At 41.4% G+C, this 5840-nt stretch overlaps 1 non-coding gene across 1 annotated transcript; it reads right to left on the bottom strand.

Annotated features, from left to right (window-relative positions):
• Nucleotides 1-5476: 5476 nt before the first annotated feature.
• Nucleotides 5477-5583, bottom strand: LOC131232018 (small nucleolar RNA R71). Its single transcript, XR_009164626.1, has one exon. It is a non-coding gene; the product is annotated as a small nucleolar RNA R71 (small nucleolar RNA).
• Between the last annotated feature and the right edge of the window lie 257 nt (nt 5584-5840).

Raw genomic sequence — 5840 nt, 5'->3', positions numbered from 1 at the left:
TTAAGAACAGCTTATGTTACGGTCTCCGAGGTCGTATTGTTGGGCACAAGCTCCCAACCTTCAAGGAGGTAATATAGAAGGCTCAGATTTATGAGGTTGATTGGGCCTGCATGCAGAGTGATCATGATCGAAGGAGAGACCGGAAGAGGCAAGCCCCCTCCGATGGCCCCTAGTAGCACTAACATTGATAGCTGCAGAGGCGCATGACCCGCCGAGCACTAGCGGCACCTCCAGCATCATCCTAGAGATCGTTCGCAGGGACTTATTTTAATTGTAGTGGAGTTGGACACCAAATGTAGGAGTGTCCCCACCCTCAGCAGCAGCTGAGAGTACCTCAGTAGCCTACATAGCAGCAGCAGCAGCAACTGCAGCCACCTTCGCTGCAAAGGCCCCAGCCACAGCCTAGACAATAGTATAGGCTACCGCCGAGGTAGTAGCGGCAGCAACAGGGACCTCCTAGGGGACAGGCACCTCCTTAGCCAGCTTAGGGTAGATTCTATGTAGCTTAGCAGGACCCACAGTCATCTAGAGGAGTCGTTGAGGGTATACTTCTAGTCTCTGCATGCATTGCCCGAGTGTTATTTGATTTTGTTGCTTCGTACTCATTTGTATCTAAGGATTTCTTTCGTTCAACCAGATTGCTGTTAGAGTCTTCCCATGAGGGATTGACCGTATCGATGCCCTTGGGGAAGACTTCGGTGTCAGGCTAATGTTGTTTGTCTTTCCCCGTCTTAGTCGAGGAGACCTTCTTGCCCATTGATCTATTCGTGTTGCCGATGTCAGAGTTCGACATCATCCTGTACATGGATTTCCTCACTGAGTACCATACCATCTTGGACTACTCCACGAAGACAGTCATGTTCTATATACCCATCTTGCTACAGTTCCAATTCATTGTTGAGCCCAAGGAGAGCCGTTGTCTTATTTGATGGCGTGTGCCGTGGAAGAGCCCATGGCAGTAAGTGTTGATCAGTTACTGATTCTTTGCATTTCCCTGATGTATTCCAGGAGATTTTGGGATTGCCACTATGCTGGCATATTGAGTTCTAAATTGATCTTGTGCTTGGTATCGCGCCTATTTTGAGGCCCCATTTCGTATGGCACCGATGGAGTTGCGAGAGCTGCAGCGACAGTTAGACGAGTTACGCGAGTTGAGTTTCATTTGTTTGAGCAGTTCGTCGTGGGGAGCATCAGTACTATTCATCATGAAGAAGGATGGCTCGTCGAGGCTCTGTGTGGATTACCACGAACTCAACCAGGTCACGATCAAGAACACGAATCCACTCCCGAGGATTGATGATTTGTTCGATCAAGTGAAGGGTGCACAGTTCTTTTCGAAGATTGAGCTACAGTCTAGTTATCACCAGATTCAACTCCAAGAGGAGGACATCTCAAAGACAGCTTTCAGGACGTGCTACGGTCACTTTGAGTTTCAGGTCATGTCCTTCGGGCGAACCAATGCGTCCGCGATCTTCTTGCAATTGATGAATGAGGTCTTCCGTCCTTATCTCGATCAGTTTGTTGTGGTCTTCATCGATGACATTCTAATATATTTGAGGACTCGCGAGGACCATGAGCAACATTTGAAGATGACTTACAGACCCTCTGTGCCCACTAGCTGTATACGAAGCTGGAAAAGTGCTAGTTTTGGCAAGAGGATGTGAAGTTCCTAGGACACGTGGTGGCGAGGGAGGGTGTTGCAGTGGACCCCTTGAAGATTGATGTAGTGCATCAGTGGGGGTAGCCCATGAATGCATCTGAGATCCGTAGTTTTCTTGGCTTGGTGAGATATTACCTACGATTTATCGAGGGATTCTCCTGTATTGCAGCACTGCTGATCAGGTTGACCCGGAAGGGCATAGAGTTTATGTAGAGTGATGCCTATGAGAGAGCATTTATGGAGTTGAAGGATCACTTCACGTCCGCTCCTGCCCTCACCCTTCCCTCTAGGAGTGAAGGGTTTATTATATTTTCTGATGCTTCGAGAGTTATTCTGGGTGTTGTCTTAATACAGCACGGGAAGCCAGTGGCTTATGCCTCTCATTAGCACAAGGTTCATGACTTGAACTACCCCACACATGATTTGGAGGTAAGAGAAGTTGTCTTCGCACTGAATGTGTAGAGGCACTATCTTTATGGGGTCAGGTTCGAGCTTTTCTCTGACCACAAGAGCCTGAAGTATCTCTCCTCTCAGTCTGAGTTGAACATGAGGCAAATACGTTGGATGGAGCTCCTGAAGGACTATGATTTTGATCTTCAGTATCACCTAGGTGCTAAGGGTCGAATATTGCATATCAAACCCTAATTAGTGCATGATTTTACGTACATGATAATGCTTAATGGAGTATTTTAATTATATTTTTGTTGCAGGATGAAATCAGGAGCGTTGATGGAAAAAGAGTATTACAAGCATGGATTTGACACACCGAAGTCACCAGAGCAAGAGACGCACTCCAGAGAACTAAGACTGAAGAATTTACATGCCAGGGACCCGAGGAAATCAAGCTGTTCGCGTTAAAAAGGCCCGAAAATGGTCCAAAATGCAAGATCACATGGTTTCCGCCATCCGATTGACTCAAAATTTCATACATGGCCTGGAGGCCATAAATAAACCGTACATATTAAATTTCAACCATTGGATATCTCGAGAAGTGGGCCAATGGACACATCAGCCCATTAATCTCTAATTTTAGGCCCACTTTCAATCTGGATATACTTCAAAGTTGACTTAGACGGTTTAAATAAGATGAGCAATAGGATGGACGGATTGGATTTCTCGACAGCATCACAGTGGACCCCATATATACATCGTGTGTACATAGTATACACACGACCTGAAGTGCACCGAACGAATAAAGTCGGTCAGCAGTGCTGACCCGCTACTTCTTTTCAAAAACGGAAGCTTCCATTTTAGGCGCTGTGTAACGAACGGAAAGTCTGTTTTTACGGACCTCTGTGGGCCCCACTGATAGCACGTACGTCTAATCCAGACTGTTCATCATGTAGACAGATTTGAGAACTACAAAACCATGTTTACGTTTTGTGCCCATTCATGCACACGTGTGAGATACAGAGGCCACAAGTGGACTATCCTATGACGTTCAAAATTAATTTTATTGTAATTTCTTCTATGGGTCGCGTTAATGGATGTTCAAAACCATCCATATTTTACCGAAATTTCATCGTGCATCCAATAGACGGCTTGGATTTCCCTGAAAATGCTTATGTGGGGCCCACCGAGCATCACAGCGCCGGACGTGCGAAGGCTTATGCACGTCCGCGAAAAACGGACTTCCGGGCGGTTGTGGCCCACCCTCGTCGATCAGATGGAAGATCTGATCCGTCCATCATATAGACCAGCCAAAAACGTCCCAGGAGGCGTTGATTTTACTGATAATGTGCAAAGAATGAGGGACTTATGTAGGTACAGAAGTTTGCTGCGAAAAGGGCTTTCGCTGCGCATATGACAGCTTTCCAAACTCGATTTTCTCCATTCCAGCCACTCCATCAGCTATAAAAAGAGATGAAAAACATAAACAAGAGAAGAGAAAGAGAAGAAAAGAGAAGAAAAAGAGAAGAAAAGAGAGAAGGATGTTTTCATTTCATCAATGTTATTTTTCTTACTTTCTAATTGATCACATGGATAACTAAATTCCTTAGCTAGGGCTGAGATGAAGCCTCCAACTTGAATGATCCTTGTTTGTTGATTTAATCTTAACTTAATTGATTTGTTTCTTTCTCTAGTGTACTTAACTGGAATTTTCATACTCTTCCATTCTAAGAGCTCAACCAAAGTCTAGTTATGGATGTTGTTTGAAATATTATTCTAGGTGCTTGTGTCTGACCATGAACAGGTTCCTATAGAGGAAGAAACAGGAATCTACATCTCTCTATGCCTGACCATGGATGGAAAGATATGATCCATATGCTTTAAGGAATTATACATTCTGTGTACCCGAGGAAGGACATAGAGTGCGCTTTATTTACTTTGATATCAATCTGAATTAGGGTGAATCAACAGGTAGAACAAGGTTTATGATAATTAGAGGTGGATTCGAAAGTCCTAGTCTTCTCCTTGATTGAATTTTTCTCATTATTCTCGGTTATTTTTCCATTGATTTTTGTTTAGTTTACTCAATTACTATCTCAAATATTTGTTGGATTAGTTAAGAAGAGTCTTTAATTTTGAATTGTGACAATCAGTCCTCGTGGGAACGATCTCGTAATACGTACCATATCTACATCTGATTTGTATACTTGCGAGTTTAAAATCATTTAAATCAGGTTGGTTTAAATAAAACATCAAGTTTTTGGCGCCGTTGCTGGGGACTGTTTCGGTCCAATTGGATTTAGGATTCTCTCTTATCATAATTCATAGTCTTAGGTTTTTTATTAACTTTAGGTTAAATTTTTTTTTAGAAACTAACCTATTTCCTGTTTTGTAGGGACCTGACATAAACTACTAATTTGGTAATCTCTTTCCAAATTTTCTATTTTTTTTTCTAATTTCTATTTTTAGAATTAGGGTTTTATTTTTATTTTTTATTTTTAGAAATTTTCTATTTCTAGGCTTTCTTTTTTTGAAATTTCCTATTTTCTAATTTTAGATTTTGATTCTTCTTTCAAGTAACTTTCTATTTTCTAGTTTTAGAAATTTTTTCCCTTTTTAGAAACTAACTTTGATTTTTATTTCTAAGATTGGAAACTTTCTTTTTTAGAACTTAACTGTTGCTTAGGATTTTTCTAGCATTATTTTAGGAAATTCAATTTATTTTTGTTATGTCTACAGGAATTGAGGAAGGAAGCTGCTAAATAAGATTATCTTCAGGAGGAGCTCTCAAATCTTCAGACATTCATCATCTCCTTTTCCCGGGTTCTTCCTTCCAATTCTCGTTTACATAGCTTTCTCTTATTTTTAGGAATTCATAACTTTTATTTTTAGTTTTATTCATCTTAGGTTGCATCTTAGTTTAGTTTTCTTTCTTATATTGATAACATAGTTTATGCTAGGACGTAGATCTCTGAACATAGAACTAGCACCTTTTGATCCTGAAATAGAAAGAACCTTTCGTAGAAGATTTAGAAACATCTTATTTGATATGGCGGAAGAGAATGGAGCTAAAGCCCTTAGAGATTATTCAGCTCCTGTCCAATTCAATGCACCTTCATGTATAGTGTTGCCTGCCACCATGGCAGCACACTTTGAACTTAAGCCTGCGGTCATACAATTGTTGCCCTCCTTTTATGGTTCAGATAGGGAGGATCATATCATCATGTGAAAGAATTCTTAGACATTTGCTCCACCTTTAAGTTCTAAAACTTTTCAGACGATTCGATCCGTTTGCGCCTTTTTCCTTTTTCTTTGAAGGATAAGGCGAAAGCATGGTTGAATTCTCTAGGAGTTAGGTCTATCACTACATGGGACCAATTGTCTAAGAAGTTCTTAAACAAGTTCTTCGCGGTTCACAAAACTAATGCCCTCCGTAGAGAAATTACGTATTTCACATAAAAAGAGGGTGAGCACTTTCATGAATGTTGGGAAAGATGGAAGGATTTACTTCTTAAATGTCCACACCATGGTTTTGAAAAGTGGCAACAGGTTCAATACTACTATGACGGTCTGACACCCCAAAACCGTCGCATGGTTGACGCCACTAGTGGAGGGTCATTCATGACCAAAAGTGATGTCGAAGCTTGGAATTTCTTTAAAATCTTGTGTGAAAACTCCCAGCAATGGGACTATTCAAATAGAGGTGAAAGAAGTCCTCAACCACTGAAGAAAGGGGGTATATATGAGGTAGGAGTCACGCTAGATCTTTATGCTAAAATTGATAATCTGA

The sequence above is a fragment of the Magnolia sinica genome, chromosome 17 (assembly GCF_029962835.1).
Source record: "Magnolia sinica isolate HGM2019 chromosome 17, MsV1, whole genome shotgun sequence".
Lineage (NCBI taxonomy): Eukaryota > Viridiplantae > Streptophyta > Magnoliopsida > Magnoliales > Magnoliaceae > Magnolia > Magnolia sinica.
This window is presented reverse-complemented; position numbering and strand designations above follow the sequence as displayed.